The 26,499-nt window shown below is 38.0% G+C and overlaps 1 protein-coding gene across 9 annotated transcripts in view; it reads left to right on the forward strand.

The window, feature by feature from the left end:
* The first annotated feature begins 424 nt into the window (after window positions 1–424).
* The window catches only part of MAPK10 (mitogen-activated protein kinase 10), a 321,579-nt gene continuing 295,504 nt past the window's right edge, over window positions 425–26,499 (forward strand). For 2 of the 9 annotated variants that reach the window (XM_045997786.1, XM_045997795.1), the window contains exons 1-2: window positions 427–829; window positions 5,778–5,892. The gene's annotated coding sequence lies outside the window, so the exon portion shown is untranslated. Of the gene's footprint in view, window positions 830–2,234; window positions 2,254–2,689; window positions 2,825–5,777; window positions 5,893–6,031; window positions 6,139–26,499 lie in introns of those variants that run through there. The other 7 variants (XM_045997792.1, XM_045997793.1, XM_045997788.1 and 4 more) reach the window with 6 other exon arrangements.

Genomic DNA, 26,499 nt, shown 5'->3' on the forward strand with positions numbered 1-26,499 from the left:
TGACATTTAGAGAGACTCCGAGTCTCACTTTGTGCTGTTTGCAAAAAGCTGAGCTAGTTGAAAAGCAGAGATTGACTGTATTTCTTCCGGTGTTTTGGTCTGTAGGCGTTTGTTCATCAGCCCTGCGGTGTACAGGGCCAGGGCTGCATGGAGCAGATTGTTTCTCGGGGTTGTGCCGACGGGCCGCTGATGTCGTAGTTCTTGATAGTGGCTGCCAGCAAACCTCATTCCTTTCTATTTTGCCTGGTCCTCATTTCACCGGAAAACACAGCAGCTGTAGCCGCACACAGACTTTTTCCTCTTTCCCTTTCCCCCTCTCACCCCTCCCTAGACCTCTCTGGGCTTTGACGTCATGTGTGCTCCTTTCGGTTGCCATAGCAACCCCATTCCCCAAGCCCTCTGTCCGTCTCCTCTGGTAGGTTCCACAATGGTACAGGCAGCATCACGCTGCACAATGGTTTCCAGACAGTGAAAGAGGGTGATTCAGCAAGCCACTCTTCTTCTTCTTCTTTTAAAAAAAATCCTCCCCTTCTTTTTTTATTTTTATGGGGGTGGGTGGTGCTTGTTATATGCTTACCTTTTTCTTTTCTTTTTTCATTTTTATAATTTTCCTTTTTTCTCCTCACCCCTCAATTCTTTGGGGCTTGGGTGACTTTAAGATTGGGTTTTCTTGGAAATCACCTGTCTATCATTAATTTTAAACCATTTCCCCACCTCCAAAGAATCTATTCCTTATTACAATTTGGAATGTGGTTAATGAAAAACAAGTAGGGAGGATTTCTGGGGCAAACACTGCTGGATCAGGATCGTAGTTCTCAAGCACGGAATGGTAGGTGGCTCTTTGCTCCTTCTGGGTTCTAACCTGTGTTTTGGGGGGTGGGGTGATGCCTATTAATTGCTCCTGGTGGGGTGGGAGAGCGAGCATGGGAAAAGTGGGAGTAATGGGATGGAAAGCAGGTTCATGAAGTGAAGTACCTCTGAGGCAAGAAGCCACCAGCCTTTCCTTCTGTGTGGAGCACCTCTCCCCAGACTCGGGCGTGTGGAAACCTTCGTGTTTGGAGTGAGGGTTGGCAGAGGGTGGGAGGGAGCTTTCTTATTGTGACCAGGGGTTTTTAGACCAATGCAGAGCTACAGAAGGGAAGAGAAAAACAGCGGGGGAGAGAGAGAGAGTGGGGGGGTGGGGAGAGAGAGAGAAAGAGACAGAGAGACAGCGAACAGCTGTGCTTGTTACAAGTGCTGACCTCAGTTCTATATCTAAGAAATGCTCTGGGTTCCATAAAACATTAAAAAATCACATCTTTAAGTATGCATTTATGTTTACTTCCTGAGAGGTATAATTTAAATATTTTGCATCATATTTATTTATAGTAGAGAATGGTATTTATATATCTTAGTTGCAAAACTAATGACATTACTCTTGCAGAGACATTCTAGGCTAAATTCAGGCCAGAGAGAGGAACACAGGACAGGGGTCAGGTAAGAGATTAGAAGAAACATTGGCGTTGTAGTAGCATAGGTAAGGGGTCCCTTTAAGAAAGTGATCTCCTAATCACAGCAGACAGCATTTTTTTTTTTTTTTTTTTTTTTTTAATGGCAGGGTTCCCATATTCTGTGCTGGGATACTGTGTTCCCTAGATATGTCAGATCTCTTTTGGGGAAAAAAAAATCAGAAACGAGCATGGCAATATGCCTACCAGAATTTATGCTTTTGTGCCTGCAGCAAAATAAATGTGATTTATTAGAAAATCTTCGAGTACATCAAGGTTAGAGATTGTTCAAGAAAAATTATATATGTATTTTTTTTCCCCTCCACATTTAAATCTAAAGGCTGTCTCTGCTTTTACCTTCTGACACTTAACTTCCCTGGGTACTGCCTTTTAGCTGTAGAAAAAGAATGGCTTATCCCATGGCAGGAGGCTCTGAAGGAATCACAAGGCTGTTTACATGGGCTGTCTTTGCTGCTGAGCCCTCCAGGGTCTGTGCAGCAGCCCTGCGTGCTGCTGGGGGGTTGACGGCAACTTTTATGAACGAACCAGAAAGAGGCAGGCTAAGTCATGGGACAGAACATAGTTCAGAGGGAAGGAAAATAAGGGCACTCAGCAGTGCTAGCCCACGGTCTGATTTCTCCCTCTGTCCCTCGTCTGCTAGCTGTCAGAACCTGGAGGATCTCATAGAATGCTGATCAACATATCAAAAATGGTTGCAGGAATGACCACTTCTCTCAGAGAGGCTTCTGTACATGTTCTACCTTAGGTGAGCCTATATGTTGTCAGTATAGATAGCGACGCTCAAGAATGAGCTCACAACCTTCTGACTCTACTTCGGAACCATTGAATTTTAGGGGCCAGAGAGCTTGGAGAGAGCAGTTTTGCTGCCTTCGGCATGTATTCCCTTTCCTGCCTCTATCTCACTCTTAATGGACACAGAGTACTGGGTTAGCTTATTTTATTACACAGAGCAAACTGGATTTTCTCTTCCCCACACCGGAACTATAGCAAATCAGATGACAAAGGTGGTATGACCTTAGATATGAAACAGTCTTCCTGCTTCCTCATCTGCACATCACTCCCTCCTGTTGTAGAGTAGCTTTAATTTGATGAGCTCCTGGTGTTACAGAATCTTTGCAGTACTGGTTTAAAAAAAATTCTTGATGATGAGGCAGTAAGAAATCATATGTAGAGTGGAAAAATCAGCTGCCTCCAGCTTCCTGCTTGCTTGCCCCAGAACAGCATCTGCTGTTGGGAGGAGTGTGTTTGTCATTCTCGAAGGGGATGTTTGTGAACAGATCCCAGAGGGACCCAGTGTGTTTTGCTGTCATTGTCTGGTACGTCTAATACCTATTAGTATTTAATGGTTTTATTAGGACGTAGTCAGTGTTTTTCAAGGTTAGAATGAACTGAGACTTGATTGTGGATGCTAAAAATAAATGTATATTTTTAAGTTGCAGGAAAATTCACAAGATTTCCTTGGTTAATATATCTTATAGGAATATCATAAGCAAAAGGGATCTGCCTAACCTCAGTAATGTGAAAAAGCCTCCCATGTTTAAAGGTAAAGCATCCTGTATTTAAAGGCTTTTTTAAAAAGCTTTATTGTAGCTTTATGTAAATGAATTTATGTCTTTGGATGTAATCTTAATGAAAAAGTCTTTTAATACTGATGATAAAAATAAAGACAATTGGGGGCTTTCTTGTTTGTTAAACATGGGGGCAGATGCTCTCCCTTCCTGTTCTCATTCTGGCTTCAGGTCACATTTGCAGCTAAAAGACTTTGCATGGAATTTGTGTGTACAAATCGAATGATTGCTTAGTTACTTATGAGAATAATGGGTCTCAAAGCAAGGGAGTCTTCCTTCAATTAGAAGAAGTAAACAAAATGACACTTAAAATTCTTTCTCCATTGCCTTTACTATTTCCGCTTGCAGTGTCCTTTAAGTTTTTGGTTGGACATTGCAACACTTAAGCAAAAAGAAGCACAAAGTGTCCGGGAATGACAGAAAGGAGTACAATGCTGTATTTGCTGCAGGCTGAGTATTTCCTCCCCACTACAGTTGCATCTCTCACACCTTCTTCTGAGGACCACTGACTTGCATAAAGTTCGGCCTGTAGACTACTGGGGGAGTGCTTATTGGTAAAGAAGAACAAGATCCATTTATTTATTTAGTATATTAAACACATTTATTGCATTATATAAGTCTGAGATGAGACATTGCTGCTGATTCAGATAAAAGATCATGCTGCATATTGATCATTTCTCTTTGAAAGAGAAAATGCAATTGAGAATTGGAGCTTGAATTTTAGAAATTTACCTATATATAGTACCTATTTTCATAGCAAAGGTGTAAGATTTTGAATAAAGATTTTTCAGTTTGAGTACATTTTATTCTTAAGAGAAAATCTAAGCAAAGAGGGGGAAAGTGAAAAATCTGTACTTTTAAGTATTATCCCACCTCCCTCTCCCCATTTCTTATCATGAATCTTGGTAGAAACTCTAAATGGAGAGCTCAGGTAATATTGAAAATCCTTAAACCAAAAGAACCTTTTTGGTATGAGAAGTAAACTACAAATTTATACTTATTTTTGATAAAGAATTTTTCTAGTTGAATTGATGTTTTGGATCCATAATAAGCCACTCTGGCCTTTCTCACTGTTCTTATCTCTGAGATGCGAAAGCCGCAGGCTCATAGAACTAATGCTTCTAGGAATGGAAATTAAAGTTTTGAATGGAAAAAAAGAAGACTGAAGGTTCCTTAGAAGCATTCCTAATGCACAGTCACTCTGAAATCCCATATGGTGTACAGGTGTAAGGTGAAGTCCCCTACGAGCCATCAGGCATTTGCAGACTGGCCTGCTCAGTGATAAACAGGATTTTTGGAACTGTGTGTGTGTGTGTGTGTGTGTGTGTGTGTGTGTGTGTGTTGTAGAAAACATGAAAAAGATGCTACCACCCAGCAGTGACTTAAAAAATACTAGAAATTCTTTTTAGTGACTTCTCTTCCTAGAAGTAAAACTGCCTCCTGGATTTTGGTTGTTAACCTGCCTGGGTCCTCCATGTGCTTCCTGAATGAGTTTCTTTAAGTAACTAACCTCTTCTCACAGAAGATCTGAAAGCACTGATAGTGAAGTGAGAGCTCTCAGGCCCATTTATCTGGCAAGGTTTTTCAGTGTCTATACTTCCGCCTTCCTAGCACTTATCACACAATACAGTAATGGCCTCTTCCTGTTTCCTGTGTTTTCTATGACAGTATAATCTCTCAGGTACTGACTGTGTCTGTTTGGCACATTGTTGGGACACAATAAATATTACTTGGACGAATGTCTTCCGTGTACAGATCTCTGCTAAGTGCAAGGAAGGAAGAGTTTGGAGCCATTTGGAGAGATGAGGTTAAATAAAGGTGGTATATAATCAAGGGCCCTATTAGTAATTTGACAAGAAATAGAACAGGAATTCAGAGGAGAACAAAATACATGTGACATTGGAGGCTACATTGAGATGTCTGGGGATGTAGTGGGGAAAGAATTCATAGTAGTAAATTGTAAGCACCTGACCAGGAAAGGGACTCTTATTTGGAGCAGAGAGGAGGTTTATTTTCGGTATGATGAACATACTTTCCAAAGTTCTAGAAATCAAAACTTATGGTTTGATAATGGGTAGGGCATTGGAAACTGGCAAATCTTGGAGAATCTGGTCCAATATAATCTCAAAAAGGAACAGTAACAGATTGAAGTTACAAACCTATTTTTGTAACTAGATCAGATTATGGGAAAGCATGCATACAGGTCTGTTTCCAGTTTCAGAACAGCTTCAGTTTAGTTTTATTCTATTTCATATACTTCAGAGGTCTTTGAACTTCTCCTCCTCCTTCAGTTGGTAGGTACGAAACCCATCATTCCAATGAAATCTCGCATGAAAAGCAGACTGTGTAAACATGTAAGAGTGGAGCTGTCCCAGTTGAAGCTGAGTAGGGTGCCTTGTGTCTCAAAACCAAATCCATATCACAAAGCCAAATACCATGTCAACTAAAGTAATAATTATTAATTGGACTTATGTTCAGATCTTAAAATATCCATCTATTCTGGTGTTGGTAACACCAAAGTTCTTGTGCTTGTAATACATTTGGACAGAGTGAACTACCTTCAGGTGCTTTATTCCCTCATCCTGTGTCCCATCACTCATTTCCAGTTGCCTTTGTCAGTCTTTTGGTTTCCTAAATGCAGATGAGATTCCCATTTAAGTGTTAAGAGCAAATTCATTTTGTGTTTTTGCTTTGATTTTAGGCTAGCGTGAGGAACACCAACAGCAGGACCATCTCAGATCTTTGTTATGGCAACTCATGCAAGAAGCTGTTGAATTAGAACAATTTCCTTTAGATGAGAAACCATACAAGCAGTGGTGAGTCACAAATTTAAAAATGTTCCTTAGCAGAAAACATGTGATCCCCATAACCGCTTTAAATATTGCATGGGATTTAGTATGGATCTGAAGAAATACTGTTCTAAATAATTTCAACTAAAGAAGTGAAAATCAACAGGACAGAATGTTTAACTGCTGGTGCCACATAGAGCAGCATGAAGCCTCGCAGTGCATGGGTGCGTTGTAAAACACCACAGTGCTACCACACTCCATGATACCAGTCCGGTAAGACAGCTCTAATGAACAATTTCATGTGCCTGAGTAACAGCTGGTAACTATGTTTTTCAGTGCCTTTTTAAATTTATGACATAATTCTGTATTTTACCAATTCATCCCCTCTGGTAGAAGAGTTGGTTCTGAGCTAAATTATAATGCTCAGTACCTTTCGGGAAGACACATATACACACATTCTTCTGTAAATATATAGGAGTATATAAAGAATATATATTATATATATGTATCAATATAACATTTAGATCCTTGGAAATAAGGCGAGAGAAATCATAGCACAGTTTTATAAAATTCAATTCATAGACATTTACCCTACAAATCTTTTTGCTTAATACAATAATATTAAAAGTAGATCTAGTTTCTTTGCTAGTTGGGATAATTTTGAAAGCTTACTATTTTATAAAAATATCAGCACACACAGGCAGAGTTTTTTTTAATCAAATACTTGATGCTTTATAGTCACCAAAGTCAATAATCAACGGACTCCAGCAGAGGTGAACCAATCATAATCTGTCAAATAACTTCTTTGAGAAATAGTGCATGGCGGTGGTGCTTGTAAGATTCCAGAAGAAGCTGTTTTGTACTAGTGATCAACATATCTCTTTCGTTTGCTTAGTGGCTCATATAACACTGGGTAGGTAGGCTGTCTTGTAAATTAATGCATGAACTATAACTGCAGAAGACTGATGAAATTAACCTATACTTATTTCACCTCATGATTTTCATTATAGTCTGCTTATAGTGGGTATTGAGAGAATAGATATAATAGTCATCACTGTGCTGTGTTTAATCAACATGTATTAAATGCATGTTTGTTATGACAGAGAATAACATGTTGCCAATAATCAACCATCGTGGATCTAAAGTAAGGTCAATTTTATATGGCTGAACGTGATATTTTGGGTTATACACCCCTTCCAGTGATGTAGAAAACATATATTGCCCCATCTTAGACATTTATTCATTAAGCAAACATTTGCTGAGAATCTGTGATGTAGATATTATCCTTAACTCTTGCGATAGTTGAAAGAGATAGTACCTGCCTTAAAGGAGCTTTCAGTATAAAATGGTGTTTATGATAAAATGTGCCCTTAAGTGGGGTGATTTTTTCAAAGAGTGTGTTCCTTACACAGAGCGTTCCATGGGTAGACTTGGGGTGCTAAAGGAAGTGCAACAGAGGAGAGGCTAATACAGATGGCATGGGGAGTTGTCAAGGCAGACTTTCCAAAGGGAGTGATATGTTAACTGAATGTTAAGGATAATAAAAAAATAACCGGAGGAAAGGGAGCAGGGGGAATATTTTCCAAGGGTCCAGATGCTTGGAAGAATATGATTTTTTGCGATTTCTATGTGTCATTTACTGTGTTAGGGCATAAATGGGGGTGGTGGAAATGAAGCTGAAGAAGGTACAGGAGATATACCATGAAGGGTCTCTTAAAGATAAAAAATTTGAATTTTATTCCAAAAAGACTAAGTAGGAGAATGACATGATCAGGTTTATTATTTAATTGTGAAATATATTATAGACTTAGCAAGGCATATAAGGCAAATATGGTTTATAGAACAGTTATAAAGCAAACCTCATTTAACTGCCATTCATATTGAGGAATAAATTATCAGTAAATTCTTATGTTCTCCTTTAGAATCACATACTTTTTCTTCCCCACTAGAGATGACCACTTACTGCTATCCTACCTTTTGTCATACTTGTTCCTTGTTCCCTTGCTTTTCTTTGTAGGCTTTCCATTTTCCAGTCATGGTATATGTATATATTATATATATAATTGAATTTGGTTTGTGTAATATATATATATATATATATATATTCTTAATAAACTGATTTTTGCTAAACATTGTATGATTTTTCCATATTAATGCATATAGTTTATTCATATAATTGCTGTATGGTATTCTACTCCGTAAATATACTAAATTTACTTTTCCATTTTACTGTTGGTGAATATTTGGGTTGTTTCTACATTACTTTGCTAGTATGTGTGCATGACCTGAGTTACTTACATATAAAAATAAATCATTTATGTAAATATATTTGTTAAATATTGTAAAGATATTTGTTATAATTATAAATACATTTATAATAAATTTATTAAGTTACATATATATGTAGTTGCCTGCAGATTCCAATATACATGTGTAAGGGCTTCTTTTGGATAAATATTGAGGAAAGGAAGTACTGAATTTGGGGGTGTGTGCCCATTTAGTTTTTCTAGGTAATGCCAGAATATTGCCCCCAAGCAGTTATATCAGTTTATGCTCTCACCAGCAATATAAGAGAAATTCTATACTCCCACAACATTTGATTTATAAGTTCTTAAATTTTGCGAATCAAGTGGATATGTAATTGTACTCATAAAATTATTAATTGGCTTTTTGTTGATTACTAATGAAGAAGAACATCTTTTCATTTTTTTTTTAAGATTTTATTTATTTATTTGTCAGAGAGAGAGGGAGAGAGAGCAAGCACAGGCAGACAGAATGGCAGACAGAGAAGCAGTCTCCCTGCCAAGCAAGGAGCCCGATGTGGGACTCGATCCCAGGACTCTGGGATCATGACCTGAGCCGAAGGCAGCTGCTTAACCAACTGAGCCACCCAGGCGTCCCCATCTTTTCATTTTTTATTGGCCATTTGATTTTCTTCTTTTGTGAAGTACTGCTCAAGTGTTTATGAGATTTGTCTTTCAAAATAATAACTAGCATTTACTGAGTTCTTAGGTGTAACAGCATTGTGCTAAGACCTTTGCAAGCATTTTATCTCCATATCATCCCTATGATTTACAGATAAGGAAATTCAGGGTTAGAAAGGTTAAAAACTTACTAACAGTCACACAGCTAAGAAGCAGTGGGCTTTAGTATTCAATCGCAGGGTTTTCTGACTCCAGACTTCTTCCATTTCTCAGATAGTGTTTGGGGGAAGATTAGATTGGAGCCAGAAGGAACGCCTAAGGTGTGAGAATCCAATTTAGAAATCATAGGAACATAATCCAAAGAATCACCAATAAAACATAAGTACAAAGCAACTGGACTTAGTAATGAATGTCATGGGTGAGGAAGAGGCAGGACATATAAAAAGTCTCCAGTTTTAATACCTGTTTGCTAGGCAGAGTCAATATTATTTATACGCTGTATATTTATATTCCAGTTGTTGTGGTAGGTTTTAAAAATTGTGATTCCATGATTCAATAAGAAATGAATTTAGTTCAGGGGACCATAAAATTTAGGGTAAAGAGACCACAGTGTTTATTTGGATCAGCTCTTCACTGTTTTAAAATGTGGAACTTGGTGTGAAAAGAGTTTTAAATGCCTTGCTCAAGCATACATGTTGCTGAGTGTCAGATGAAGAATAGATAGCAGGCCTACAAAGAGTACAAAGGAGTAACAACTTTCCTGATTTTTAAATTAATAGGTGAAAATACAGTCAATTTATCTGCTAAACATTTAAAAAAAATTTTTTTTCCTTTTTTTAATTTTTTTAAATTTTTTTCCATTTTATTTATTTTTTCAGCGTAACAGTATTCATTCTTTTTGCACAACACCCAGTGCTCCATGCAAAACGTGCCCTCCCCATTACCCACCACCTGTTCCCCCAACCTCCCACCCCTGACCCTTCAAAACCCTCAGGTTGCCCCAACCTCCCACCCCTGACCCTTCAAAACCCTCAGGTTGTTTTTCAGAGTCCATAGTCTCTTATGGTTTGCCTCGCCTCCCCAATGTCCATAGCCCGCTCCCCCTCTCCCAATCCCACCTCCCCCCAGCAACCCCCAGTTTGTTTTGCAACATGGGGGGGTAGGGGGATAGGAGAAGAATAAATGAAACAAGATGGGATTGGGAGGGAGACAAACCATAAATGACTCTTAATCTCATAAAAAAATTTTTTTTAAGATTTTATTTATTTATTAGTCAGAGAGAGACAGAGGGAGCACAGGCAGACAGAGTAGCAGGCAGAGTCAGAGGGCAAAGCAGGCTCACCGCTGAGCAAGGAGCCCGATGTGGGACTCGATCCCAGGACGCTGGGATCATGACCTGAGCCGAAGGCAGCCGCTTAACCAACTGAGCCACCCAGGTGTCCCTAAACATTTTTTTTTTTTAAAGTCAGTTGCCTCATCATCATTGTTAGCAGGTTTATTTAATGTGGCCTAGAATGTTATCTTTTTGCCCATGATTCTACCAGTGAAACCACCAGATCTGATTTGCAGTTGTTACCAGCTGCAAATTGTTACTCTTGTTACCAGCTGCAAGTTGTTACTGCCCTACTTCTTTGATGTACTTCATTGCCTATGTAATAAATTTCTTTCACCTTAACATGTACAACATTCCCATCCATCTCCATTTTAGGAACTGATAATCTTTTGAATTGCTTGGGGATACTAACATGCTTCATTCTCATAACACACACTGAAGTGTTTCTTACCTCTGTGATTTACTTCATACTGTCTATCTTGCCCAAATTCACTCCACCCAACTTTTACTTAGTCATTTGCCATCTTTTAAGACCTTTGCAGACCAACAGCATGGGCACCATCTGGGACTTGATAGAAAAACAGTGTTTCAAGTCCCACCCAGATCTCTTGACTCTAAATCTGTCAAACAAGATTCTCAGGTGATTTAAATTTTGAGAGGTTCTGCTGAGACTCACTCTAGATTTCATTATGTGTTTTCTCCTTCCAGAAATGTTTCCTGACTCCTTCTAGTGGCATTCCTTTCTAGTGTTCTTACAGTAGCCTAGGCATATCTATCTCATTGCATTACCATGATGTTTTATTAACTGTTTATGAATCTGTCTCTGCAACTTACTTGTGAGTAATTTGACTCAGATCTAATTATCTTTGAGTTTTCCATCCCTAGCACAGTGCCTGATACATGGTAGCCTTACACAAATGTTTGTTGAGTGATTGTTTGATGAAAGAAAGAAAAAAGAGCAAGAGGGAGACAGGTAGAAAGATAGAAACAGGCAGAAAAGATAAAATCACAAGCAGAAAAGATACGCAGCCAAAGGACTGCGTAGTGGAGAAATAACTAGACTACAAAAAATTATGCCTGTCGATACAGACTGGAAAGCAGCCTCACAGAGAGTCTACATTCTTATTTAAGTAGACTGAGTGATAAATATGAATATTGTTGGCCAACTCCCTCAGAAGCAAAGAATACCTTAATTTTTCATATAAAAACATTATAGTTTTATGGCTATTGTTTTTGTTGAGTAAATTTTATCAAAATTTGTCTTATTTTCCTTAACAAAGTGTTCTACTTAACTAGTCAGAGACTGTTCCGAATATTATGTGGAAGTGGATAGAGGATTCAGGTTTGTTTTGAAGCTGTGGGGATGGAGATAAGAGACTAGTGAGTAGAAAGTAGGCATGATACATAAAAGTGATACATAAAAAACCTTTCTGATGATTAGAATTATCTGCAAGTTTGTGCTTTTAGAAGAATAGCAAATTTTCCAGCATTGCAAGTATTTAACCATCTTCATGGCTGACCAAATATTAAGAACCTTTTAGAGGTGCTACTACTTGATGGGGAAGATTGAAGTCAATGACCTCTACAGTCTAGGGTTCTTATGAATTATGAGTCTAGTGTTATTCAGAGTAGTGCAGGAAGAATGAAGGTTATAATAAAGATTATAATAGTGGATAACATTTATTGAGTAATTATTTGTGCCACTCACTGTTCAAAGCACTTTGCATGCACTAATTCACTGAATCCTCACAGAAATCCTACTGAACATTTCCATTTTATAAATGATGACGCTGAAGCCTGGGAGCTTTCATAACTTGCCCTTGGCATGCAACTAATGTTGGTAGAGTCCATGGAGTCCAACTTGGTAGCACTTCTTTTTTTAACCACTGTGTTGAATCCTTCTTAGTATTAAAGGTGAAAGTTGGGCTGACTAGAGCCTTAAAACATTGATGTGGCTTGAATTCCAAGTAAGTGTAAAAACAGGAATTCCAAGAAGAGATAACAGCATAATCAAAGTAAACAGAGATAGAAATGAGTATAACAGGTTTGTGGAACCAAATACCTTATAAATGAGATGAATAAGAGGATATTCAGAAATTTGTTATTATAGTGCAATATTGTCTTGTTTTTCGGTGGCTGCAAGTTACCAAGATGGGAAGCCAAGTCCTTAGGACTTTTTCACCCTCATAAAACCAACATAACTAGCCCCCATATTGTATAAAAATTTAAAGGCTTTTCACCAATTGGTGGAACTTCAGTGTATATCTCCTAGGAAAATAGATTTGGGACTGTCACTGTTTGAGAGGACCCAAATAATTTGATGTCGTATCAGAAAAAAATAATGTTGTCTTTACAAGTTGGCATTTACTGGAGCTTATTTGAAGAGTGAGTTAATGTAATTTTACCATATCTGAGATCCTTCATAGAGAATTCCAGGTATTCCAATAACCACTGCTAGAGAAGTACTATTAAAATAAAAGTATGATATCTTAATGAAAATTTGGTTAATATAAAAAAATATTTTCAGATTAGGGCTGGTTGAAAAATTTAGTCTATATTTAAGCAGATTCATAAATGTGATAATCTATATTTATAGTGCAGATACCAAAAATATCTGCTGGATACTTCAAAGTTTTCTTTCTAATTGTACTTTTGGAAGTTGTAGGTGATTTGTTTGTTCTTTAAAGACTCACTTTTAAGCGCCTTTAGATTTGAGAGTGGATAACTTTGACAATATTGTCTTTAGAAAATCCTTTATAAATCTTAAGAATCAGAATAATTCTGCCTTGAAATTTAGTTTAATAAGATTTAAAGCTATTGTACTTCCCAACTGCCCCCCAAAAAAGGTTGAATAAAATATGTTAGGCAAAAACCATGTGAAATAGTGGGTAGAAAACAAATTAAATTGTTTTTCATCTTTCGTGAATTTCAGCTACATATATCATGTCACGTGTCTGTTGACTGTCCTTTTGTCAAGCAGGTTCAGGTCAGCAATGTGGAACGTCACAGGCAATCAAATCTCATATGTTGAGTTTCTTTTCTAGTCTTGGTCCTGAGTACAGATGTCTGACTCTGTGTTATAATTTAAGGAGCCAAATACCCTTTGGTCCTCTGCTTCTAAACCTGATATAGTATGTGAAATTCTCACTTACTTCTTTGGTTGAACACTGTTTCTATTAAAATAGAAATGTTATGAAGTAAATTGGTTGGTTAACTAACCTGGGAAGCTAAAACTTGAATTATGGTGTGAATTGGTGATAATGGATATTGAATCATGGATAACAACCACACTTGGATTAATGTCTTAACACATTAAGAGACTAAAGGAAGGCGATATATGGGAAAGAATTTTATATGGAGAGGGAATCAAGATTGGTGTCAAAGACAGTACCTTTTTTTTTTTTTTTTGTAGTATCCGACATTTACTCAGTGCTTGCTGTTGCCAGGCTGTGTCCTCAGCCATTTACATGAATTAACTCATTGAAGATGATGGTGTTAAATGATAGCTGTTATTAGTATTCTCATTTAACAGATCAGGAAACTGAGCACAGAGAAGTAACTTGTGCAAGGTGACCTATGAGCCCTGGAATTGAGATTCAGGCCCAGAGAGGTTCAAAACTCCTTGTTCCACTGCCATCCTAGTTGACAACAGTGGTGCAGAAGGATGTTTGGTTGTTGGCTCCCGGTACACAGTAGGTGTTTAGTGAATGGCGAATAAGTGTTTGAGGCCTTTGCATGTTGACTGCCCAGACTAAAGGCAGGCAAGTCACACAGTTCAGCTACTAAAAAGGGTGAAAGTTCCTATTTGTTAAACTTATCTCTAGAAAATGTTTTTCTAGAGTCCCCAATCCTGTGTACCTTTTTTCTAGTCCTGCTCTAGACTCAGCTCTTGACCTTCCAGAGAGGAAGAGCAGCCTTTGTTTCCCTGACTGGCTCGGTGTTACTTCCTTATTGCCATCTCTTCTTCAGGCTGCCATAGCTCTTCCCTATGTCTAGAAGTTTCCTTCTCCCTCTCTTCTGCACCTTCCCCACTGCCACTGTGATTCTATCTGGAAAACTTCTCCTATCCTTCAAGGTCCGGTTCGCACCCACGGCCCTCTGGGAACTCTTGCCCAACTGTCATTCCCGCTCCTTCATTCTCCCAAATTGAAATATGTCTAAATAATATATATCCAACAAAGTGGTAAGGGCTTTAGCGCCAGACACCTGGCTTTCAGTCTGCTTCTGCCACACTGTGGAAGTTTCCCTGCCAGGGCCTTATTTTCCCCACATAGGACGTGCCCCTGTACTTTTATCAAGATAGTACTTTGCTAGGGGTTTAGCAGATTATTTAAAAATTCTCATCATGTAGTTCCTGGGAAAGGAAGAGACCTTGATGTTAGGTTCTCATTCTGGCTCTGTCACTAATTAATATTCCTTTGGGCAAGTCTTAACCTAGCTGAGCTTCAACTGTGTATAAAGGAGTTGTGATAGATGGTGTTTAAATTTCTTTTTAACTGTGAAAACTCTGTGTATTAAATTGTACAGATTGAATTAAAGCATGGGATAATACCCCAAAAACCAGGGCCAGTGGACTAGCTTAGTAAGTAGTAAGGGTAGACTTGGCCTGTGAAGAGACCTCATGAGAATGGAAAGCAGCTTCATAGACATGGAGGTTTATAAGGGTCTTGAAGACAGACTTTCCATGCCCAAGTTTGCTCTAATCCAACCTCTTCAGTTATTTTTAGCTTCACATTGTCACTCTAAATCAAAAGATAAGTTATTTGAATTATAGGAAGTCACTTCTAATTATTGAGACTTTATTATCCATAAAGAAGATAACTTATGCACAAGGCAACCAAATGATTGCATCTACTTTCCAGATTTGTTTCTTTCTTTTTATCTTAAAGTTATCTGTTGTTATCAAAGGGCTATTATGTACAAATGTTTGTTCATTGATTTACTAATGACGGACTCTTTAAAAATTTGCCTTTAAAAATTATGGTCTCTAAACTGTACTGGGATTTTCCAACCTATCAGTTGAAACTATTGGCATTTTGATTACCTTAGATATCATATCAATACAAGAGATTTGGATAAGGGTTAACGGATATTTTCAATGGGCAGATTACTTGGTAGAATCTTTGAAGAATGAGTAAGACACAATTCTTACCTCTCGCCAACTCTTTCCTCCTTTCCTTTCCCTTTCTTCCTTCCTTCTCCCTCAAATATTTACTGGTGGCCTCTTCTGGGCTCGGTGCAGCAGCAACAAAGATACATTCTATTTAGCCTCTGTCCTTAAGCAGCTCACTACCAAACTTGAGGCCTTTAGATGCGGAGAGAAAGGGGAAATACTTGTAAATAAATGAATCCTCACATAGGATAGTTGCTTTAACAGATATTGAGTTCAGGGAGCAGTCAATTACAAACTCAACTACTCAATTGGGATTCTGCAGAGACACGAGTCTCAGTGTTCTATAGCAGCAGTGCTCAGACTTTGTGGTCTCATGATCCTTTTACACTCTTGAAAATTATTAACCACAAGCTTTGGTTTATGTGGGTTATATTCATTGGTATTTACTGTATTAGAAATTAAGACAAAAGTTTAGAATATTCATGTAATTCATGTCTGAATTAGCAATAGTAAACCCATTACATGTTAACATAATGTATCTTTTTATGAAGACTACTTTTTACAGAACATAAATAGTATAGTTATAAATGCTATTGTTTTACATTTTTGTGAATCTGTTTATGATTAGTTTAAAAGAAGATGGCTGAATTCTTTTTATATACTTATGGCTTTAATCTGTTGTTATAAAACACATCGTGTAGTCTCTGGAAGACTTACTGTACATTTTAGAGTAAATGAGAATGATGACAGCAAACCATATCTTTATATTATTGGAATTAGTTTTGACTTCAGGAAGCCCCCTGAAAGGGTCTTGGGGGTCCCCAGGGGGTATTGTGTACTATAACTTGAGAACCACTTCCAAAAAGCATCTGCTGTATATAATGCATTAGCTTCTTTTATGCATCTAGAATGGTATGTACTACTTTAAAAAAACAAAACATAGTGTGCTTGGTTAGTCACAGGAGGAACTCCAGTTGTGAAAGACTGTAAGACTGTAACCTCCATGAAGGCAGAGAGATCATTTCTCTTTTTCACTCATTACCGATCACAGGGTCTGACACATAGGTGACTCACCGGGAATCTCAATGATAGAATATTTATTTTGTTTTAAAGATTTTATTTATTTATTTGACAGAGAGAGATCACAAGTAGGCAGAGAGGCAGGCAGAGAGAGAGGGGGAAGCAGGATCCCCTTTGAGCAGAGAGCCCAATGTGGGACTCAATCCCAGGACCCTGGGATCATGACCTGAATCAGAGACAGAGGCTTAACCCACTGGGCCACCCAGGTGCCCTGACAGAATATTTTAATAAGACAGACGTACTTTCACAAGTCACTATAGACCTAGACAGAATACGGTTAGTGCCACAAATAAAGGTTAAGTGTGTGTTGTGGAGTTGGAGGGAGAGGCCATTTTTAAATGAGGTATTAGAAGGCAGTCCTGGAGGAGAGGGCATTGGAGTAGAGGTGTGAAGATAATTTTGGTATTCAGTGGTGGAATTGGCAAGGTTACTTCTAGAAGAGGAAATAAAATGAGCAAGGAGCAGAGTGGGTTTGGGGTTCAGAAGTTTAAGTTTGTGTAATTTAGAGATGGAGGACATGGCAGTTAGAGATATGATGGACAAAATAGATTGGGGCCAGACTGAGGAGATTGTGAGTGATCTATGAAGGAATTTTTAGTCTGTCTTTATAGATAATGAGGAGCTATTGCTATTTTTTGAGCAGGCTTAAGTAAATGATTCTGGCAGCAATGTTGAGAGTAGTTTGGAGAAGAAAGAGGATGGAAGCAGGATGAGCAGTTAGAGGGAGGAAAGAAATGATAATCCAGTTTGAAGAAGAGATAGTAAGAACCAGAATCAGTGGAAAGGGATCCGGTAGATAGGAAGGTCTCTGGATTTTAGGTAATTTGATGTAAGAAGTTATAAAAGAGTGCTTCAGTCAGTAAGGAAGGGAACTACTGAGTTCTTTATGATTTCATTATAAGCCAAACCACAGTATTAATAAGCAATTTTACACAGGTCCTTGGGCTTTGGTTTTTCCATATGTAGAATATAGAAATGTATTGCTTGCCTATTTGTGTCACAAGAGTCCATGTAAGGATAAATGAGCTCTTTTTTTTTTTTTTTAAAGATTTTATTCATTTACTTGACAGAGAGAGATCACAAGCAGACAGAGAGGCAGGCAGAGAGAGAGAGAGGGAAGCAGGCTCGCTGCTGAGCAGAGAGCCCGATGCGGGACTCGATCCCAGGACCCTGAGATCACGACCCGAGCCGAAGGCAGCAGCCCAACCCACTGAGCCACCCAGGCGCCCCTAAATGAGCTCTTTTGATAGAAAGACGCTCTATTAATCTAAGCCATCAATAATAAAAATGAAAATGTTTTCCAGGTGCTTTTGCTCCTGTGTTGAAGGCTGCTATGTAAATATGAAATACAGCCTGGACCTCTTGTCCTGTTAATAATAGGAAAGTCATTACCACAAAATGCCTACGCAGCAAAATTGTTCTCTGTCAATTCCAAAGAAGGTGAAGCCACGCATGGAAGTCCATTCTGTTTCGTTTATTATGAATTTTGCTTACTGTAAACTATTTTCCTGGTTAGTAGAGAAGTCATTTTAATAGTATTTGGATTTCATTTTATCTCATTATTTGCATCCTTCTTTTCTGGTCAGGTTTACCATCATGATCAGGGCCCTCATTATTCTGACTTTTCTCTGTGCACATGGAACAGCATTTGCTATGTCAGTACTTGCATCTGTGTTCTTGTTAACTGTGGCTCCTTTCATTAATTTAACACATAGCTATATGATATGGTGGTCAAGCATATAAACACCAGAGTTAGACTGCTTGGGTTTAAATCCAAATTCTGTTACTTCGTATGAGATCCTGGTTAAGAATGTTACTAATAATGGTGCTGATCTCATAAGGCCATTGCGAGGGTAATGGACAGAGCATTAAGTGCTCAGTAACTGCAAGATTTTGTTTTGGTTTGGGTCAAATTTATTATCATTATCATCAACATGTCTTTTTCTTCATCAGGATCCTTTTCCATCCCTTTTTATTTTATTTTCTTAAATTGTATTTTATTTCTTTTTTCAGTGTTCTAAGGTTCATTGTTTATGCACCACACCCAGTGCTCCATGCAATACATGCCCTCTTTAATATCCACCATCAGGCTCACCCGATCCCCCCCTCATCCTCAGCCCCTCCAAAACCCTCAGTTTGTTTCTCAGAGTCCACAGTCTCTCATGGTTTGTCTCCCTCTCCGATTTCCCCCAACTCCAACTTGTATCTACATGGATGGGACTGGAGGAGATAATGCTGAGTTAAATAAGCCAAGCAGAGAGATTCAATTATCATATGGTTTCACTCAATTGTGGAGCATAAGGAATAACACGGAGGACATTCCATACTTTTAAAATTCATTATTTGTCTACCAGGAGTTAATTTGTGACCACACTATTAATCAATCAATCACCTTTTCTTTACTGAGAATAACATTTCTTAGTATTTGAAGAGTATTGAAGAATTCCCCGAATTTTAAATTTTACTTATTTTCCATATATCTGCCTTTCTATCTTTCTCTTACTGGGCTTTCTTGTGTCTAGCAAATCAAGTACTTAATTCTGCTGTGAATATAAGGGATCCAATAACTTGTTCTAACCATTGGACTGGTATTATTTCCCATGGCACACTGATGTACTCCCACACAATTTTCCTGTAAAAAGAATTTTTTTGCCATCTTCCTTTTTTACTCTAGTATTTCACTCAGTCTGTTCTCCAGATCTGTAACAGTCTGTTTCTGTCCTTGCTATTGATCATGTGTCTAAAGGCACTTTCCTATATTAGCTCAGATTCACTGAGATTTATGTGGCGCATTTATCATGCCCTGGATATACAGTACATGGCTGGGGCTACAACAGAAACTGCTCTGCTCACCAAACCAAGGCTCGTTTTTTAATTTATGTAAGTATTTTAAGATTTTTTAGATGACTGTGGTTCTGCTTAGCATTTAGTCAGTTGTTAAATACTATTGTTAAATAATGTTTATAAATTCCTGTGAGTTTTGGTCAAGTGTATCATTGGCAGATTCTTCTTGTCTTGGCTTCATGGACTGAATATTCACCCACTATTTCTCTCTACATTGTCTCTAACTTCTATGGGACAGAAACCAAGTGAAGGCAATGATGTTGCTTCCTATGAAAAGTTGATTCATATTTGTTAATAGTGAACCAATTCAAATTGTAGGGGGTGGAATGAAAATGACTTTTGAAAATAGCTGCTAACAGAGGAGGAAAAATGATTTGAGTAGTAAGGCAAATCAGAATACATTAGCATTTAATCAGCTTCTTCTTTTACTATTCCAGTATTGAGTATCTGTCTCAATCAGAAACTGTTTAGAAATTGTTTAGGGGAATATACCAGGAGGGAGTTTCCCTTTTGGAAATCATGATACTCAAACTGATACTAGGTCACTGAGATTTCAATCTAGTACCTTGGCTTTACCTATATTTCAGAATGGGGTACACTTACTTTAGCCATCTGTTAGTTGTGTGATCTTGGCCATGTTACCTAGTGCCGGGTCTCTGTTTTCTCATCTGTAAAAGGGGACCAACAAAATCATCTGTCTCATAAGGTAGTTCTGAGAACTTAAATTAATTTTCACAAGAGATATAAGATGTAAGAGATATAAAGTTATTAGAATAGTGCCTGGCACATAACAAAATTTCAATACCTATTAGCAAGTATTATTACCTACCTGAAATAGTATGGTGGTTTAGAGCTTGATTCTGTAAACAGATTGCTAGGTTTGAGTTCTAACTCCATCGCTTATTGCTTGGGTAATTTTGGACTCCTCTTATAACTTCTCTGATCCTCTGTTTTATTTTCAGCCTGGACAATGGTGATATCTACTTCACAGAGTTTATGTGAGGAGTAAATGAAAATCATTTAGTATCATTTTCATTGGCTATTAGCTATTTTTTTAATCCTTATGACACATCTAGTAATTTACAGACTACTTAGTCTGAGCCAGGCAATATCACAGGTACATTTTATATATTATCTCATTTATTCTTCATAATACTCACAATGACATAGGTACTATTGTTATTATACCCATTTTACAGATGAGCAAATTGAGGCACAAAGAGGTTTGGCAACATGTTCAAGCTGTAACAGTTAGTGAGTGACAGAGCAGAATCTGTAAACTTCTGCACTGCAGTTTACTGCCTCTTATGAAAATAAAGAAAAAAATTTGAATATGATGTCTGGAGAATAAAATTAGGCTGTCAGGCTAATGATTGAGGTTTTCACTGTGTCCTATCCTCTTTCAACCTCAACTCTATTCATAGAGTGACATAAACCTGGTTAAAATGAAGGTTAGTAAGTAACACTAAGGAAGAAAAGAAGGTGAGATGGCATCGTGAGAGGGAAAACTGAATTCTCTGTGGTTATGTAAAGGTATGAAGTCTCCAGTCTTTTTTACCCAAGATAAGATCCTGCTGTCTTGGGGATGCAGTGAGAGCAGGGTTTACACAAAGACTTTTGGTCTTATTTTACTTCAACTTCTTCCCTTCCTGGCTGCTTGCCTCAGTCACTGCATGACACTGTCTGAGGCCCCAAGCAACTGTGCACATTTGCCATTTCTTTCCTTTTCGTTTTTAAATCTTTTTTTGTTGGGATTGATGTTCTGGTGACAGTTGAGATGATTTTGGTCTGCAACCCTGCTCTTACATCCTGTATGGTATATGGTATAGTAGTCACTGACAGCAGGGCATGGTGCCCAAGGGCTTCCTCTTTCCAGCCACACAGATCAGATCCACATTTCCAATCTGACACAGGGCAAGCTATAGAAAAGGTTTAGAGCTGGGGAATGTAAGAAAAAAATGGTCTATAAAATAGTACTCTGCTCTTTATGTAAGTGAGATAATGTACATGGACATGGTTTTCAGATTCTCATTTTCCCTGCAAATGTAACATTAAAAAAATAATTTCCATAGACATTCTGAGAAGAAGAAAAGCAAGGAATTAGTCAAGGAACGTAAGGAGAAGAGGAGGTGTTGCATTATTTGTTAAAGAAAGTATAGACTGGGGGTGCCTGGGTGGCTCAGTTGTTAAGCATCTGCCTTTGGCTCAGGTCATGATACCAGGGTCCTGGGATTATGCCCTGCCTCGGGCTCCTTGGTCAGCAGGAAGCCTGCTTCTCCCTCTCCCACTCCCTCAGCTTGTGTTCCCTCTCTCACTGTATCTCTCTCCGTCAAATAAATAAATAAAATCTTAAAAAAAAAAGTGGAAAGTACAGACTGGAATGGAGGAAGCTGGAATCTGAGCAACTGGACTGTTGGAAAATGCAAATAGATATTGGAAATGCATATATGTTAAGGGTTAAACAATCAGCCTGATGTGTTGGAATATTTGGGCAAATCAGTGGGGGTTTGAATGCCAGGCAGAGGATTCTAGATGATATCCGGTTGGCCTCAGCCCATCCCCATCATCAGGGCTTTCAACCCAGAAACTGATTTGCAGGGTAACACAGAAAATTAAAAAGCAAGATTTTCTTTTATTATGTGTGATGTAGCAGTGGTGGATTACTTGGTAGCTCTTGATCTAGGCATTGATACAATGGCTATTTGTGGTAGTCCTTCTTTCTTCCTGGGTTGCAAGCTTGGTGTAGATTATCCATTCATGTTGGGGGGTAGATGCCACCATCTAAAGGACCCAGAATTCTCCTCACTTCTTTCCATTTCTCCATTCTCTTTCTGGTGTGAGACAATTTGTTCTTTATGACTCTGAAACACAAAGGGGCTTATTACACACTTTCTTCTTGGTATCCACTCATGTAATTGTGAACAGAGACCTTGAGCAATTTCTGAGGAGCCTCCATCTGAAGTGATTCCGATATGATTTGCCTTTCTGAGGTAATCAGAGTGATTATCAACTCCTGAAACTAGTGCAGAAAGTGCTTCTGAATTTGGTCTATGATAAGACTTCTAGCTACATTCAACTTACTGTGCAGGAATAAAGTCCATCTGGAGGTACTGTCAGTTAGGACAGATTTGGTTTCATTTATTCCTTCAATAAATATTTATCAAACACTACTGTGTGCTAGGTTCCTTTGTAGCTGTGGGGATGCTGTAATGAATATAATAGATTAAAAAATCATCCCTGGCTTCAAGAGTCCTTTCTGTTTGAAACAGACAGACAATACATCAGATGGATAACTAAAATATAGTATATAGTAGATGGAGGAAATGGTCAGAAGAATATTAAAGTGGGAGGGTGGTTTAGGGAGTATGGTTGATGTAGGGTTATGATTTTAACTTTGGTAACCAGGGAAGGCATCTCCAGAAAGTCATGGAACAAAGACCTTATTTCATATGTCCTCATAGGCTTGTGTTCCTCCCTCTTTGTAATTACACGTTTGTCCCTTCTGTAGTTGTATACTTAATAAAAGTGAAAGCACTTCCTGGATAAATGTTCTAAGCCTTATCTTCTTGGATAAGACCTTTTTATGTAAGGGTTTGTCGGTAGCCCTAATTGCTTGGTAGAACCTCCAAACAAATCTCAAGAATCATTCACGGGAGAAAGTAGGGTTGTCAAATTTAAGTTAAATCATTTAATTCTGATTAAGACAAGTTCTCAAACAGTTAGTCACAATGGTTTAGCTTTCCCCAAATACATCTACTACTAGTTTAGGGGAAAACCATTTAAAACTTTTTTTATTATCTCTCTCTTCCATGAAATTGATTCTGCCTCTACTTAGAAATTATCTGATATTAATTTATAGAAGTAATGTCAGGTTCTAGTTGTTTTCTAAAAATTATTATATGGCATTTCCATGTTCATTTATAATTTGGTATTACATGGATTTCAACACAAATTATGCTTTTCTTTTCATGTAGAAAATATTTTGATTCTTGTTTGATTTTTTCTCCACTAATTTCCAACTCAAGATGGCATCTCTGCCACCTTCCACTCACATATACTATATATGAGTAATTTGGCATATCCGTTGCAGAGGGAGGGAGAAAGAGAGAGAGAGAGAGAGAGAGAGAAAGAAAGAAATAGGAGAAGGTGAGAAAGAGACTTTAAATATTTCAGTAAAATATGAGAAATATTATCAGCTGGGCTACAGTATTTTTTGTGGACATATGACAGGGCTACTGAATGTAGTTTAGATGTCAGGGAAAACCTTCTTGAGTAAAAATAGTTGGGTAGGATTTAGCCAGATAAAGGAGGGGTTGGTGGAGTGGGAGAAAGTTCCAGACTGAGGAAACAGCATTTGTGAAGGTCTATAGATGAAAGTTGTATGTGAGAGAGACAGATAATAAATGATGCTTATGAAGTATGCAGGGGCCAAATTACATTATGAAGAGCTTTATCCTCCATGTTCATTATGATGCAGAAAAGTTTTAAACAAAAGGTTGAAGACTTGATCTTATTTGAGTGTTAGGAGAATGCTCTTTTGCTGTGTGGAAAGTGTTTAGAGAAGGCTACTACTGATGGTGAAGGGACAACATGGCTGTTGTAGGGCTCCAGGAGAAACACAAAGGTGGCCTGGCCTGGCTCTGTAGAGTCAGAAGAGAAGGCAGATGTGTTAGAGGGATATTTAGGCAGTAAGAATCTGCAGCATTTGGAAAATAAGGGGAATGAGAAAGTCAGACACGATTCCCGAGGCTGGATTGTGTGGGTGGTGGCTGCAATTTTAGAGGAAGAGAACACTGGAGGAGGAGCAGGCTTGGAAGGAAGATGAATTCAGCTGTGGTCCTGTGGAACTTGAGCTACCCTGTAGGCAGTGGCATGTGTGTGTTTAAAGTTGAAGAGACAGGCGTGGGTCACAGATTATGTTTAGGCTTCATCAACAAGCAGGACACTGTAGCTTGGGAGAAGAGAGAATCTCGGGAGAAGACTTGATGAATACTGACAGAGAAGTAGGAGGGGAGTAGTAATAAAAATGTAAAAGCTAAAATGTCAGGATGTCTGGGTGGTTCAGTTGGTTAAGCATCTGCCTTCGGCTGTGGTCATGATCTCGAGGTCCTGGGATCCAAGTCCTGCCTTCAGTGTCCTGTTCAGCAGGGGGGGCGGGGGTGTGCTGGTTCTCCCTCTACCTGCCACTCCTCCCTGCTTGTGTACTTGCATGCATGCACTCCCTTACTCTCTCTCTGACAAATGAAAACAATAGGAAAAAAAGGCTTAAAGGTATATGACATTTACTGTATGCTCAGATTGTTTCATGTACTCTTACACATATTAAATAAATTTAACCTTCTCAAGAGGTGCTACTGGTATCCCTGATTTTATACATGGAAAATACATGGTTTACAGACCATCACATGGCCAGTATATTGCAGAGCTGATTTTAATCTAAGTAATCTCACTTCAGAGTTTGTGAGCTCTTTCTCTATATTCTTCTGAAAACTATGGGCATGTGCTATCTGGAAATTCTGGGAAGGGAAGGAGTCACTAGCATTGTCATTGTCCAGAGGCCAAAATCAGGACCAAAAGTTGTTCATTGGGCTCAAGGACATTTGCCCTTAATGAGAACTTGTTTGCTGTTGTGGTGGTCTGATGGGTCTCAATAGGTTGAGGACCTGTCGGTCGATTGAGCAAATGAAGACAGCAAGTAGAGATGATGCTGTCTAGCAGTCTGGGTGGGGAGGTGAGGAGAGCAGAGTTGGGGAATTCTAGATGACAGACTTGGGATAGGGAAAAAAGTCACAGATACGACTTGATGTGGAGGTAGATCAGAGGTTCTTCATGAGAGCAATAAATTTATGAAACGTTTTTTGTTTTGTTCTGTTTTTTTGGAGGATGCAGATATAACCTAAAATACTCATAAAACAATCCTTGTTGATGAATTATAGAATTTTTTGCTTTTTAAAAGATCTCTGCAGCTATACAGTGATTAGTTGACTACCAGTACCCATCAGTCAGCAGCATTAAATTGGGTTGCAAAACCTATAGCCAGAAACATACTGATTTGTGACTTCTCTCTTAAGAACCGGGGAGCAAATACATTAAAAATTTTAAGCAGACAAAAATGGAGTGCTCTCACCCAGGACAAATGACAATCATCTTTTAGTACATTTTACTCCATTTGTTCACTTCTTTCCATTTATTAATCTAAAATTACAGATAGCAAAGATTGTCTTGGGGAAGTTTTCGTAAAAACTACTTTTCCTTGTAACTTCAAATCTAGCTTAATTTTGACCTAAGGCTTTTGACTAGAAGGTCAGCTGGACCACCATAACTGCTATTACCTCCAGATTACTAAGGAGTTCTTGTGAAATATTTTGTGGAAAGTTACAGCCTGAACTGGCCTATTTCTCTGTGGGAATTTAGGACACAGGAAAATGCACAGATGCCACAGTGGAACTATGCTGTGTCAAACCACACGCATTACCTTCATACAAAGGTGACTGGGATATGTTCTCTAAAATTCTATGTAATTTGTTGGGTGGCATTCGTTCCTTTTTCCATTACAGAGAGCTGAGATTACGGAGAGTACTTTTTTTTTTTTAAACTGAATCTGAAAGGTGTGTTTGTTCCATAAGTTTTTTCCTTCCCTATCTTAGATCATCATGAGACTGATGAGCTTGTGACTTGTTTTTAGAATAATTAAAAAAAAAAATCTCCCTACTGATGACAGGTAACTTATAAAATGATGCATTTAAATGTAAAGTTGCATATACTATAAAGTTTTACTTAGAATAAAATTTATTTAAAGTTTAATTAAATTTGTTTAAACATAAAATGCATTTAAATGTAAACTTTTATTATTTTTAATGCTTTAATTTACTTATACCTCTAGTTTGTGTCTTTTGAAACATCCATAGTGTATTTGCATATTGTTTGGAGGGAAAAAAACCATGTACGCCATTAGTAGAGCTTTGCTATTTGGGCTAAACTTTCATTTTTAGGAAAACAATATAAGATTATCAGTTAGTCACTTAAGAGTCCTATTTCCACATTAATAAAGGAAAAAGGAAGAGGAAGCAAGATTAATCATAGAAAGATACAGTTAAGGATTAAGTGAATTTTAGTTACAACTCAGCAAAAGCACAAGCTAAACCAGTTAAATAATAATTTTGGTATTTTTTTTTCTAAACAGGCCTTGTAGATAATTATACTTGCTGAATCATTTATCATGTTATACATTTCCCCACATTAACTACAAAACATATTTCATGAGGTTCATTTCACGATTGATTTGTTGCTCTTAATAAAAAATGCTTGAGCCGTCCCATGTTGAAAGAATTTAGTGACTG

This window comes from Meles meles, chromosome 2 (genome assembly GCF_922984935.1).
Source record: "Meles meles chromosome 2, mMelMel3.1 paternal haplotype, whole genome shotgun sequence".
In the NCBI taxonomy this organism is placed as follows: Eukaryota; Metazoa; Chordata; class Mammalia; order Carnivora; family Mustelidae; genus Meles; species Meles meles.